The sequence below is a fragment of the Triturus cristatus genome, chromosome 11 (genome assembly GCF_964204655.1).
Source record: "Triturus cristatus chromosome 11, aTriCri1.1, whole genome shotgun sequence".
Lineage (NCBI taxonomy): Eukaryota > Metazoa > Chordata > Amphibia > Caudata > Salamandridae > Triturus > Triturus cristatus.
The window spans coordinates 27,207,102-27,222,505 of record NC_140594.1 but is presented as its reverse complement, the minus strand read 5'-3'; positions in this window follow the sequence as shown (position 1 = coordinate 27,222,505).

The following is a 15,404-nucleotide window of genomic DNA, read 5'->3' as shown; positions in this document are numbered from 1 at the left end:
GATGATCCTAGAGCAGTAGACCATATCTGTGCATGGGAAAAACCATATGAAAGCGGAGGAATAAGCATCAAACGGCTTTCCTTTTTTTACCAACCAAGGTTGTCAAACATCCAAGACCCATCTTGGCAACCGATGGGTCCCCGCTATTTCGACCATGACAGCCACAGGCAGACAATGGGTCCCTGCCATCCCCAATATGACAATTCTTGGAAAACGGTGGGGCATCGACACCTGGGTAGAGACTGGGACAGTCGGGGTGGGACACTTACGATGAGGGAGGTAAACCATGAGCGCACGCGCAGGGTTCCTTGGTCTGGTATTCCCACACATAAACGATTCAGCGGTCTAGAAATGGTTGATTGACCACTAACATCGATTGACCCCATTAACCCAAAGTGTATTATGCACAATGTCAACACACCGGATTTAAATAACCCAATTATATCTGGCGAAACAGATGGGATTGGGGTAATTAGGACACAGGCGCCTGACGGTGCTAGCACAACTAACAGGGAATGTAGGCTTTCTTCCTCCACTGTGACCCCTCAGCTATCAACGACACAACATTTACTCAGCGATATTAGCCTTAGTATAAGCTCCAGTGCAGCAACCACGGAAGTTAGGCCGAGTTCTTCATCTTACAGCCTGATTACGTGGAACGTGGCAGGTTTGAGTAAAAAGGTCCACCAGCAAGCATGGCTGGATGTTATCATTAAACATACCATAGCCTGTTTGCAGGAAACCTGGACGACCGAGGAAATCCACATTATAGGATTCCAAACCTTTCATTCGCCCGCACTTATCAGTAAGCAGGGCAGGAATAAAGGAGGCCTTTGTACTTATGTGGCTACAACTGCGGAACTCAGGGTCAACAAGTGTCTTAACGCGGAGTTTTATCAGGTCCTGACCTTTAAAGGGCCCCGCTCTGTCAATGTAATTTTAATTAATTTTTATAATAACGTACCATCTATCCATATAGAGCATGTTCTCCACAACCTTCTAAATAGTATAACAATCTTGTAGGTGAGAAGGTGTTAAACTGGGTAGGTGACTTTAATTGCACTATCTGCCCCCTTTCTGCAACTGGTTTGTGCGGCCTAGCGGATTATGGGGAAGACTGCCCTACCCATTTTACCCACTCAAAATTAGGCAACTCCTTAAATAACATGATGTTCTATTTGAATTTATCCTTTGTAAACGAACTGTGCAGCCCGATCGTCCCGTCCCAACCAACTTTCAATGGGCGAGGGTGTAATTCCACCATAGATTTTACCTTAATGTCTTCGGCCCATGTTGGCTGCATAACCCTCTGGGAGACTGGAAAGGCTCTCTTTGGAGATCATTACCCCATATCATTCTCTGTAAAAACAATGGGAGAATGTAGCCAACCCAAGAACAACCCTAATTATGCCCCCAAGGTTAATCTCGGAGCTGTAAATGGGTATGTTGTCAAATGGGATAAAGTTGAGCCAGCTGGCTTCTTAAAGAACTTGGTTTCGACGTCTTTTGAGGATATTCATGCATGTTTAACAGCTGACATGGAACCTGATAAAGTCGTGGCTGCCTTTTCTAATATCCAACGGACAGTAAAAGATCTTCTATTTAGAGAACATAGGCAAACAGCTAAGCGCCCTCAGGGTTGGTTTGATAATAAATGCACCAAAGCTTTGACTTTTCTCAAAAAGGCCCTACAGACTAAACCAAAAAACCAAGACCTAATCCGTCAAGCTAGAGGAGCTTACAAATTGACCATTAAAACGAGAAAAGCCACCCTAAAGCGGGAGGCGTGGGCGGCCTTGCGTGAAGCCTCGCTACAACGCGATAGCACACTATTTTGGAAAGTGGTAAATGCCCCTTACCTGCAAAGCAGAGCGGAAGATATCTTAGACGTGGCTATCCCAGGGGACACCTGGGTGAACCATTTTAAGCAGTTATATAATAGTTCGACTGTAGGGCACTGCCCTCCTTTGCTAACTCTCAGTTTGACGGACCCCGGTGGACCAGGCGAGCGAAATGCTTTTCCGTTGAATATTATCTTTAGCCTCCAAGAGGTCATTAAAGCTATTAAAGACAGTCCATCTGGTAAGGCTCCGGGTCCCGACGGTGTCCCAATCGACGTCTATAAGGCAGAGATGGATTTATGGGCACCCTTACTTACCAATGTTTTAAACAAGTCTAACCAACAGGGATTTGTGGCATCTTGGCCTGACGCTACTGTCGTGGCAATATTCAAGAAGGGTGACAGAAACGACCCAAATTGTTATAGGCCAATCTCTCTTCTGGATGCTCTGATGAAGGTGGCCAGTAGGATTATCCTAAACCGGATCCAGAGCTGGGAGATTGAAAATCAGGCCATCTCTAACTTACAATATGGTTTTAGGACGGGCAAGGGAACGGTTGAGCAGTGCTTGAACCTGGCCTTAATTATTGCAAAGTACACCCAAGCGAAGAGTGAAAAGTTATATATTTCTTTCATTGACCTAAGCTCAGCGTTTGATTGTGTGAATCACGAATTTCTCTGGAAAACACTCTCTTCTTTGGGCCTTGATGCTCAAATCATCACGTTCATTCGTGAACTTTATAGGGATGCAGGGGCAAGGGTCAGATTCGGACGTCTGGGGGAATGCTCAGATAAATTCCCTATCTCGCGGGGGGTCAGACAGGGGTGCATTTTGGCTCCCCTGTTGTTTACCATTTACATTAACTCTATTGGAGAACACCTAAGTAACTTTCAATATGACTATCCCGCCATAAAGGGTACCTCAGTGCCCCTACTACTCTATGCTGACAACGCGGCAATTATGTCGCGTACTAGGATAGGTCTACAGCGGGCGGTGGTTCAATTTACCTCCTTTATGAGGGATAGGGAATTAAAGGTGAACACTTCTAAATCTTACAACATGGTCTGTGGCAGGGGCCTTAGAAGTGCACCTTGTTCTATATATCTGGACGCCCAAAAAATTGAAACCACTGAGAAATTCTGTTATTTAGGTGTGACTTTTGATAGGAGAGGGAGCTGGAAGCCGGCAATAGCAACTAGGAAATTAGCCTTTTTACGTTCTGCGGGAGCCCTGAATAATTTTTCTGCAAAAATTGGGGGGAAGCCAGCTATGGAACTAATACAAATCTATAAGGCCAAAGTTGTCTCCTCAGCCACCTATGGGGCAGGGCTTTGGGGGATAGAAAACGTGCAGACGCTACAAAGCTGTGAGAATCAGTTTATCTGCCACCTATTAGGAGTTTCTAAATTTTCATCAACTTACATGACCCATATTGAAGTAGGCCTTCCCTACATTAGTGACATTGTTAACATCTCCCCTCTTTTATTGTGGCATAAGGTCTGGGTGACAGAGGAGACATCCTTAAACAGGGAAGTAATTACCGATTGCCTCACTATGAACGGAATGGCCAATATTAGGTGGCTCTCCTACGTGAAAAATCTATGTGTAAAGATAGGACACCCAGAATTCTTTGATAACCCGCCCAGTCTGGATGGGCTATCGAGAGCCGCCTTGAAAAAGTTGGCTCTTGACCACAGGGCAATGGAAAGATGGGACAAGGAGAAAATGAAACCTACTGTACTCCGGTTCCAGGAAATTACTCAGTGCGAGGGTCTCCAATATTACCTTAGCTCAGAATTAAGTCCATATGCACGTACATTGCTGACTCGCCTCAGATTAGGCATGTTTTTTCACTTAGTTACTTTTCCCCTCTGTAATGACTGGTCCACTGAAATTCCCTTGTGCCCATGTGATGATATCTCCAGACAATCGGATATACATTGTGTCTTTTTTTTGTGCTTTTTACAAAGTCCCGCGTAGAGCTCTTCTGTTACCCGTTCTGAGGGCATGGGGGATTCGTACTTGTAAATCAGCATTCATGAAATTACTGCTATTAGAAGATGATTCCCTTATTCATGCAGTTTCAAGTTTCTTAAAATTAGTAATCAAATTTAGAAAATCTATGCAATCCTCATGTTCTTGATCTGTTCTCGAATTATTATGATCTGAATCTCTTTTTAATGATATTTTTTGAATGTATAATCGAATAAGCTTATGTTGTTGACCCTGTTTTAGCTTAAAAAATGTTTGTATTATGTGCTTTTATGATTTTACCTTAAATCGAATAAAGCTTGTTTTGATTTGATTTGATTCATCGTCCTCCATTTTCACTTTAACTCCATGGGGATAAATACACTTTAATAAATGCTACTGGCTGTGACGTCCAGGCCTGGCTGGACATGCGCTGCGCTGAAGCTAGGCCTCTGACTTGAGACGCAGCAAAGAAATGCACACATATACTTGTAGCCACATATGAGCCAAGACCCGAGCAGTCTTGTGCCCCTTTATTTATGCCTTCGGGCGAGCCCACCCTCCGGGTGCGTGCAGACATGATACAATGTAGAGTGCGGGCCGAGTGGCACCGTCACTACATCCCTTAGATACTGCGTTCTGATAATGTTCATGACTTAGTCCTTAGACGTGCTGCACCCAAAGTCTCTCAGTCTTTGGCTGGGGGAGGGATTCGGCCAAAGACCATACCTCTGGCTCCGGGAGTAGTTCTAAACCCTAGCGGATGGCTTCTTCGACCATAGCGTCCATGCCAGGGAACCATACTCTGTTTCTGAGACGGGCTTTAATTTTTACGATCTATTGATGCCCTTGATGCGCCAGACTGACTACTCTCTCTTGCAGACTCCTGGGGATCTCCAGCGTGGTACCGCACAAAACAACCCCATGCAGTCCTTCTCTCAGTTCACTGCGGGCCCTCCACAGTTGTTGACGGGACATTCTTTCCTCGTCTGTCACGGCATGTGCTCCATCGAGAAAGTGTTGCCAGCTCCGGTCCGCCAACGTTGCCTTTACCTTGGCCAAACTTTCGTCGGTCTTGGTGGCCTTTCCAATGTCTTCAAGCGTGAGCGCATTTGGGCAGGCCTCGTGAGATATCATCCGGACAAACTCCTCCGTGTTGTCCTCTTCGGCAAGCCGTCCTGTTGATGCGTCAGTCTTGGCCGGGTGACGTGACAGAAAGTCAGCCGGGTTGTTTACCCCAGGCCGAAAGATGACGTCAAAACGCTAAGCTTGCAGTTGCACTGCCCATCTCTCTATTCGCGGGGGAGCCAATCTGGAAGTGCCCGCAAAGAGGGGAATTAGAGGCTTGTGGTCTGTGACCACGCGAAGCTACTGACCGTAGAGATAGAGGTGGAAATGTTGGCACGCCCACTTGATAGCCAAGGCTTCACGCTGTATCTGGGCGTACCGCATCTCTGTCCCCGTTAGGGCTCTGCTGACGTACGCGACTGGTACCCACTCTTTCGCCGTTGTCTCCTGTATTAGAACAGCTCCTAAACCTACCTCCACCTCGGTGCGTCTCTTGGGTTGGAAGTACGCTATGACCTTTTTGTCGATGAGAGCCTCCTTCACAGCATGGAATGCAGTGTCTTCTTTCGCAGTCCAGGCCCAGGATTGTCCTGAATTTGTGAGGGTCCGGAGGGGCTCCGAGAGAGACGCCAGATTCTGAATGAATCGGCCACAATATGTGGCCATGCCTAAGAAGCTGCGGACTTCCGTTGGCGATGTGGGTCTCGGGCAGCGCGTATGGCAGCTGCCTTCTTCGGGTTAACTTGGAGACCATCTCAAGAGAAGATGTAGCCGAAGAACTCCAGCGACTCTTGGTAGAACGAGCACTTGGCTCGATGGAGGGTAAGTCTGCTTTCTGCAAGTCGTCGAAGGATGTCTCCGAGATGTACGTGGTGCTCCTCTAGTGTCTTCGAGAACACCATGATATCATTACTCAAGTTGATAACACCTTGTAATCCCATGAGTGTCTCCCTTATAACACGTCAGCTGCGGAGGATACCCCGAAGCTCAGCCGCTTGTATCGTAGACCCACATGAGTGCAGAATGTCGTGATATTCCTGCTATCTGGATGAAGTTCCAGCTGGTGATAACCAGCGTTGAGGTCGAGTTTTGTAAATCACTTGGCCGCTTTGAGGTCTGCCACGATGTCATCCATGGTGGGCGTGAAATGTCGCTCTCGCTTCACGGCTTGGTTCGGAAGGCGCATGTCGACACATAGCCAAATGGCTCCAGGTTGCTTTGGCTTGGGGGCTACGACCAGGGGGCGACACCCATAGGGTGGGGCCCGACACCTTCTCTTTCACACCCAACTGCTCCAGCTTTCGTAACTCCTCCTCCACTTGAGGGCATAGGTGGAACAGCACCCTCCTGTGTCTCAGAGCTGTGGGCTTGACCGTTGGATCGATGTGGAGTTTGAATAGCTTTCCCTTAGGGGACCCCAGTGTGAGAAGGTGGCCTGATATATGCTGTCCACTAGTTCTAGTGGGCACCCTGTATCAGTCCAAACAACCCCTTATGGTGATAGGTTAAAGCCAACCTTTATTGAAAGCTATCCTAGTGGTAGCTATGGAGAGCAGCCTTCAGGCTAAGTCTTGAAGGAATGTAAAGCAGCTTGTTTTACCAGTCTATAATCTCTTGAATGATCAAATGAAAGGACAACCACACCAGGTATATATTTAAAATATATGTATTTAAGATAACACACACCCCTCGGTGACGTGAAACTGCGTGTGGAGGCGGTGCCCTTCAGTGGATACTTCAACCTCCATGACTTATCGCAGGGGAAGTGGTTCCGTACCGCCGTAGGTGTATATCTTTGCCCTGGAGGGTGCGAGCGGGGGTCGCGGGGATAGTCGGTCATATTGCTCACTATCCATAACATTCACTGACGCCCCAGTGTCTATGAGCGCTTTAACTGAGGAACCTGCCACTGTGATGGTGCACATGGGTGGAGGCTGACGTCTCGGGCCCTCTCGACTCACAAACGATACTATGAAGACGTCATTGTGGTCCGTGCCTAGACCATAGCCCGACCGGGTGGTGTCCACTTGCTCCAACGGGTCTTCCAGCATCAGTTGTCTAACTGGCGTTGACGGTCCACACTGTCCTGTAGTGTTTGTTCTCGCTCTCCCTCCTCGACACACCTTCGCGCAATGGTTGAGTTTTCCGCACTGGGAGCAGGTCTTCCCCCTTGCAAAACGTCGACCAGACGGTGGATGATTCAAGCCTCAGTTACCACATGCGTTTTTCTGTGACGGTCTCTCATTCCCTCTTGGTGCCGCTGGTCGTCTTGGAATGGCGTCTACCCTCTCTTCTTTTATCACCGGAGGTCAAGAGGCTCCTGACTGAGTAGTGGGCTGGTTAAGGGACGCTTCCATCTCATCCGCCCGGGCATTGAATAATTTGTGGGACCTTGCAAGCATCAGAATCTCGTCCAGAGTGATACTCGGCTGCCTGAGTATCAGGCGGTGCAGCATCATCGACCGGCACCCTTGTATGACTTGCGCCCTAATTTCTTCCCTCTGGTCGTATATCGTGCAGGAGCTCGTCAGTTTCCGTAGGCGAGCGTAGAAGACGTCTATGGTCTTGGCTTCCCCTTGTCTTGCTTGGCGGAGCTTGAATCGCTCAAAATCAGGGTTTATCTGCGGGTCAAAATGCCTGTTCAAGGCCGCCACCGCGTCTTTGGAGTTGTCGTCAGCCCCTGTGTTTGGCAGGGTTTCAAACAAGTCATAAAATTTCCCTCCTCCGTAACACATAAGGAGTAACTGTTTCACTCTACCATCTGTTTCTCTCATGCCCACAAAATAATGATCCATGCGACCAATCCAAGATTTCTACCGTGCTGCCGTCATGGCCTGGTTGTGGCACGTGCTGAGGTGCCTGTATCGGGACCTGTTGTTGTGGCTCCATCCAATTTGGGGATGCTCATGGCTGCTCAAACGCAATGCTCCTGGGTGAGAGCGACACCTGCCATGCTCACAGGGGCGTATCCTTGGGCAGGGTGTGCTCTTGCCGGTCACCACCACGTTGTTGCACTTGCCAGTGCTTGATGGCTGGGTCTGTCTGGGTGGCCTGCGTGTAGTGGGTGCTGATCAGGCAGAACCCTGGCTGAAGTTACTTTTCTCCTTGCTGCTGCTAGTGCTTGTTTGTTTGCCTGGGCGCGTAAACATGCAGCTGCAGCCAGACAGCTATCAGGAGCGCACGGGGGTGCAGCCGGCCTCACCCTCTCTTGCTCGCCGGCTGCAGGCTCGACCACTTGACAGTGGGAGCGCTGTATACGGCCAGAGTGGGCCGTCTCTCGCTGGGTCCGCAGGCTTGACCATGTGGCAGTGGGAGCGCAAGGCCCGGACGGGGTGGGTGAGCGCGCAGGACCGGCTCGGCTCACCTGCGTCACTCGGCACCAGACGCTGCCCGGACAACCCCACCTTCTTCCTGCTGGGCTGGCACAGCTGCTCCGGGCTCCTGGCAGCGTCACAGTGCGGGGTGGGCACCCACCGAGGCAGCACGTGCCAGAGCTTTTCTTCCGGACTCCTCCACCGCACCGGATACTGCAACGGCGGCCACACACCGTACTACCCGGCACCAGGGGATGCAGTGAGAACAGGTGAGCCGTGGCAGAGGCATGGGTGGGACCCGCCTCATCGCCAATGTGGTATCCAGGCCTGGCTGGACACGCACTGCACTGAGACTAGGCCTCTGGCTTGAGACGCAGCAAAGAAATGTACACATATACTTGCCACATATGATGTACACATATACTTGCCACATATGAGTTTTACATACTTCCCGATCCCCTCCTGTCTGTTACTGATGGTCCCTCCGTGAAACAAGAAATCTGGCTTATCATGGTACTATCGCTTTTTGACACCAGGTGGCGCACGCCAACCAGATATGGAAGAAGGCACTTGTTCCATGTTCATAAATCAGTTGTCGAACCGAAGGTGTTGCACGTTTTTCATCGTCCTCTAGTTTCACTTTAACTCCATGGGGCTAAATACACTTTAATGAATGCTACTCTCTGTGGCGTCCAAACCTGGACACGCGCTGAGGCTACGTCTCTGACTTGAGACGCAGCAAAGAAATGCACACATATACTTGTAGCCACATATGAGCCAAGACCCAGAGCGGTCTTGTGCACCTTTATTTATGCCTTCGGGCGAGCCCACCCTCCGGGTGCGTTCATGCATGATACAATGTAGAGTGCGGACTGGGTGGCACCGTCACTACACTGGCTACGATTCCGTTTACTGAATAACCAATAACTGCTCACCCTAAACTGCACACCCCTAAAAAACCCAGGCGTGCCACTGCCTGGCATCATGTGATAAAGGACGTCTGATGTACAGAGTGACGCCTTGAAGAGACTCCGCAGCACAGGCTGACGCCCCGAGAAGACTCCGCAGCATGGTCCTGGTTGGGGTACAGTGTGACGTCCTGAGTAGACTCCGCAGCATGGTCCTGGTTGGGGTACAGTGTGACGTCCTGAGTAGACTCAGCAGCATGGTCCTGGTTGAGGTACAGGGTGACGCCCCGAGGAGACTCCGCAGCATGGTCCTGGTTGGGGTACAGTGTGACGTCCTGAGTAGACTCCGCAGCATGGTCCTGGTTGGGGTACAGTGTGACGTCCTGAGTAGACTCCGCAGCATGGTCCTGGTTGGGGTACAGTGTGACGTCCTGAGTAGACTCAGCAGCATGGTCCTGGTTGAGGTACAGGGTGACGCCCCGAGGAGACTCCGCAGCATGGTCCTCGTTGGGGATACAGGATGACGCCCCGAGGAGACTCCGCAGCATGGCCTTGGTTTGGATACTGGGTGACGCCCTGAGGTAACTCCGCAGCATGGTCCTGGTTGGAGTAGAGGGTGACACCCTGAGGAGACTGCAGCACGGCTCTGGTTGGGGTAGAGGGTGACACCCTGAGGAGACTCTGCAGCATGGCCCTGGTTGGGGTACAGTGTGACCCCTGAGGAGACTCCGCAGCATGGCCCTGGTTTGGGTACAGGGTGACGCCCTGAGGAGACTCCACAGCATAGCCCTGGTTAGGGTACAGGGTGACACCCTGATGAGACTCTGCAGCATGGCCCTGGTTGGGTTAGAGGGTGATGCCCTGAGGTGAATCCCCCGCATGGCCCTGGTTGGGGTAGAGGGTGACTCCCTGAGGAGAATCCACAGCATGGCCCTGGTTTGGGTACAGGGTGACTCCCTGAGGAGACTCCACAGCATGGTCCAGGTTGGGGTACAATGTGACCCCCTGAGGAGACTCCGCAGCATGGCCCTGGTTGCGGTAGAAGGTGACACCCTGAGGAGAATCCACAGCATGGCCCTGGTTGGGGTACAGGGTGATTCCCTGAGGAGACTCCACAGCATGGTTCAGGTTGGGGTACAGGGTGACTTCCTGAGGAGACTCCACAGCATGGTCCTGGTTGGGGTACAGGGTGACTCCCTGAGGAGACTCCGCAGCATGGTCCTGGTTGGGGTACAGGGTGACTCCCTGAGGAGACTCCACAGCATGGTCCTGGTTGGGGTACAGGGTGACTCCCTGCGGAAACTCAGCAGCATGGCCCTGGTTGGGGTACAGGGTGACTACCTGAGGAGACTTCGCAGCATGGCCCTGGCCAGAGTAGAGGGTGATGCCCTGAGGTGACTCAGCCGCATGGCCCTGGTTGGGGTACAGGCTGACTCCCTGAGGAGACTTTGCAGCATGGCCCTGGGTGGGGTAGAGAGTGATGTCCTGAGGAGACTCCGCAGCACGGCCCTGGTTGGGGTACAGGGTGACTCCCTGAGGAGACTCCGCAGCATGGTCCTGGTAGCGGTACAGTGTGACGCTCTTAGGAGACTCTGCAGCACAGCTCTGGTTGGAGTAGAGGGTTACTCCCTGAGGAGACTCTGTGGCATGGCCCTGGTTGGGGTACAGGGTGACTCCCTGAGGTGACTCAGCAGCATGGCCCTGGTTGGGGTAGAGGGTGATGCCCTGAGCAGACTCCGCAGCATGGCCCTGATTGGGGTACAGGGTGACTCCTTGAGGAGACTCCACAACAAGGCCATGGTTGGGGTAGAGGGTGACGGCTTGAGGAGACTCCACAGCATGGCCCTGGTTGGGGTAGAGGGTGACGCCCTGAGTAGACTCCGCAGGATGGTCCTGGTTGGGGTAGAGGGTGACGCCCTCAGGAGACCCACAGCATGGCTCTGGTTGGGGTAGAGGGTGACGCCCCGAGGAGACTCTGCAGCATGGCCCTGGTTGGGGTACAGGGTGACTCCCTGAGGAGACTCCGCAGCATGGTCCTGGTAGGGGTACAGTGTGACGCTCTTAGGAGACTCTGCAGCACGGCTCTGGTGGGAGTAGAGGGTTACTCCCTGAGGAGACTCTGTGGCATGGCCCTGGTTGGGGTACAGGGTGACTCCCTGAGGTGACTCAGCAGCATGGCCCTGGTTGGGGTAGCGGGTGACTCCCTGAGGAGACTCCACAGCATGGTCCAGGTTGGGGTACAATGTGACCCCCTGAGGAGACTCCGCAGCATGGCCCTGGTTGCGGTAGAAGGTGACACCCTGAGGAGAATCCACAGCATGGCCCTGGTTGGGGTACAGGGTGATTCCCTGAGGAGACTCCACAGCATGGTTCAGGTTGGGGTACAGGGTGACTTCCTGAGGAGACTCCACAGCATGGTCCTGGTTGGGGTACAGGGTGACTCCCTGAGGAGACTCCGCAGCATGGTCCTGGTTGGGGTACAGGGTGACTCCCTGAGGAGACTCCACAGCATGGTCCTGGTTGGGGTACAGGGTGACTCCCTGCGGAAACTCAGCAGCATGGCCCTGGTTGGGGTACAGGGTGACTACCTGAGGAGACTTCGCAGCATGGCCCTGGCCAGAGTAGAGGGTGATGCCCTGAGGAGGCTCTGCAGCATGGCCCTGGTTGGGGTACAAGGGGACTACCTGAGGTGACTCAGCCGCATGGCCCTGGTTGGGGTACAGGCTGACTCCCTGAGGAGACTTTGCAGCATGGCCCTGGGTGGGGTAGAGAGTGATGCCCTGAGGAGACTCCGCAGCACGGCCCTGGTTGGGGTACAGGGTGACTCCCTGAGGAGACTCCGCAGCATGGTCCTGGTAGGGGTACAGTGTGACGCTCTTAGGAGACTCTGCAGCACAGCTCTGGTTGGAGTAGAGGGTTACTCCCTGAGGAGACTCTGTGGCATGGCCCTGGTTGGGGTACAGGGTGACTCCCTGAGGTGACTCAGCAGCATGGCCCTGGTTGGGGTAGAGGGTGATGCCCTGAGCAGACTCCGCAGCATGGCCCTGGTTGGGGTACAGGGTGACTCCTTGAGGAGACTCCACAACAAGGCCATGGTTGGGGTAGAGGGTGACGGCTTGAGGACACTCCACAGCATGGCCCTGGTTGGGGTAGAGGGTGATGCCCTGAGTAGACTCCGCAGGATGGTCCTGGTTGGGGTAGAGGGTGACGCCCTCAGGAGACCCACAGCATGGCTCTGGTTGGGGTAGAGGGTGACGCCCCGAGGAGACTCTGCAGCATGGCCCTGGTTGGGGTACAGGGTGACTCCCTGAGGAGACTCCGCAGCATGGTCCTGGTAGGGGTACAGTGTGACGCTCTTAGGAGACTCTGCAGCACGGCTCTGGTGGGAGTAGAGGGTTACTCCCTGAGGAGACTCTGTGGCATGGCCCTGGTTGGGGTACAGGGTGACTCCCTGAGGTGACTCAGCAGCATGGCCCTGGTTGGGGTAGCGGGTGATGCCCTGAGCAGACTCCGCAGCATGGCCCTGGTTGGGGTACAGGATGACTCCTTGAGGAGACTCCACAGCAAGGCCATGGTTGGGGTAGAGGGTGACGCCCTGAGTAAACTCCGCAGCATGGTCCTGGTTGGGGTAGAGGGTGACGCCCTAAGGAGACCCGCAGCATGGCTCTGGTTGGGGTAGAGGGTGACGCCCCGAGGAGACTCTGCAGCATGGCCTTGGCTGGGGCAGAGAGGGACTTCCTGAGAAGACTCCGCAGCAGAGCCCTGGTTGGAGAACAAGGTGACGCCCTGAGGAGACTCGGCAGATGGCCCTGGTTGGGGTAGAGGATGACACCCAGAGGAGACGCAGCAGCATGACCCTGGTTGGAGTACAGGGTGACGCCCTGAGGAGACCCGCAGCATGGCTCTGGTTGGGGTAGAGGGTGACGCCCCGAGGAAACTCTGCAGCATGGCCTTGGCTGGGGCAGAGAGGGACTTCCTGAGAAGACTCCGCAGCAGAGCCCTGGTTGGAGAACAAGGTGACGCCCTGAGGAGACTCGGCAGATGGCCATGGTTGGGGTAGAGGGTGACGCCCAGAGGAGATGCAGCAGCATGACCCTGGTTGGAGTACAGGGTGACGCCCTGAGGAGGCTCTGCAGCATGGCCCTGGTTGGGGTACAAGGTGACTACTTGAGATGACTCCACAGCATGGCCCTGGCTGGGGTACAGGCTGACGCCCTGAGGAGGCTCTAAAGCATGGCCCTGGTTGGGGTACAAGGTGATGCCCTGAGGAGGCTCTGCAGCATGGCCCTGGTTGTGGTACACAGTGACTCCTTGAGGAGACTCCGCAGCCTGGCCCTGGTTGCGGTACAGGGTGACGCCCTGAGGAGACTCCACAGCATGTCCCTGGTTGGGGTGCAATGTGACTCCCTGAGAAGAATCCACCGCACGGCCCTGGTTGGGGTACAGGGTGACGCCCTGAGGAGACTCCACAGCATGGCATTGGTTGGGGTACAGGGTGACGCCCTGAGGAGACTCCGCAGCATGGCCCTGGTTGGGGTACAGGGTTACTCCCTGAGGAGACTCTGCAGCATGGCTTTGGCTGGGGTAGAGGGCGACGCCCTGAGGAGACTCCGCAGCATGGCCCTGGTTCGAGTACAGGGTGACGCCCTGAGGGAACTCCGCAGCATGGCCCTGGTTGGGGTACAGGGTGACTCCCTGAGGAGACTCCGCAGCATGGCCGTGGTCGGCGTAGAGTTTGACGCCCTGAGGAGGCTTTGCAGCATGGCCCTGGTTGGGGTACAAGGTGACTACCTGAGGTGACTCTGTAGCATGGCCCTGGCTGGGGTACAAGGTGACTACCTGAGGTGACACAGCAGCATGGCCCTGATTGGGGTACAGGGTCACTCCCTGAGGTGACTCGGCAGCATGGCCCTGGCTGGGGTAGAGGGTGACGCCCTGAGGAGACTCCGCAGCATGGCCTTGGTTGGGGTACAAGGTGACGCCCTGAGGAGGCTCTGCAGCATGGCCCTGGTTGGGGTACACAGTGACTCCTTGAGGAGACTCCGCAGCCTGGCCCTGGTTGCGGTACAGGGTGACACCCTGAGGAGACTCCACAGCATGTCCCTGGTTGGGGTGCAAGGTGATTCCCTGAGAAGACTCCGTGGCACGGCCCTGGTTGGGGTACAGGGTGACGCCCTGAGGAGACTCCACAGCATGGCATTGGTTGGGGTACAGGGTGATGCCCCGAGGTGACTCAGCAGCATGGCCCTGGATGGGGTACAGGCTGACTCCCTGAGGAGACTTCGCAGCATGGCCCTGGTTGGGGTTGAGAGTGACACCCTGAGGAGACTCCGCAGCCTGGCCCTGGTTGGAGTACAGGTTGACGCCCTGAGGAGACTCCGCAGCATGGCCCTGGTTGGGGTACAGGGTTACTCCCTGAGGAGACTCTGCAGCATGGCTCTGGCTGGGGTAGAGGGCGACGCCCTGAGGAGACTCCGCAGCATGGCCCTGGTTCGAGTACAGGGTGACGCCCTGAGGGAACTCCACAGCATGGCCCTGGTTGGGGTACAGGGTGACTCCCTGAGGAGACTCCGCAGCATGGCCGTGGTCGGCGTAGAGTTTGACGCCCTGAGGAGGCTTTGCAGCATGGCCCTGGTTGGGGTACAAGGTGACTACCTGAGGTGACTCTGTAGCATGGCCCTGGCTGGGGTACAAGGTGACTACCTGAGGTGACTCAGCAGCATGGCCCTGATTGGGGTACAGGGTCACTCCCTGAGGTGACTCGGCAGCATGGCCCTGGCTGGGGTAGAGGGTGACGCCCTGAGGAGACTCCGCAGCATGGCCTTGGTTGGGGTACAAGGTGACGCCCTGAGGAGGCTCTGCAGCATGGCCCTGGTTGGGGTACACAGTGACTCCTTGAGGAGACTCCGCAGCCTGGCCCTGGTTGCGGTACAGGGTGACGCCCTGAGGAGACTCCACAGCATGTCCCTGGTTGGGGTGCAAGGTGATTCCCTGAGAAGACTCCGTGGCACGGCCCTGGTTGGGGTACAGGGTGACGCCCTGAGGAGACTCCACAGCATGGCATTGGTTGGGGTACAGGGTGATGCCCCGAGGTGACTCAGCAGCATGGCCCTGGATGGGGTACAGGCTGACTCCCTGAGGAGACTTCGCAGCATGGCCCTGGTTGGGGTTGAGAGTGACACCCTGAGGAGACTCCGCAGCCTGGCCCTGGTTGGAGTACAGGTTGACGCCCTGAGGAGACTCTGCAGCATGGCACTGGATGGGGTACAGGGTTACTCACTGAGGAGACTCTGCAGCATGGC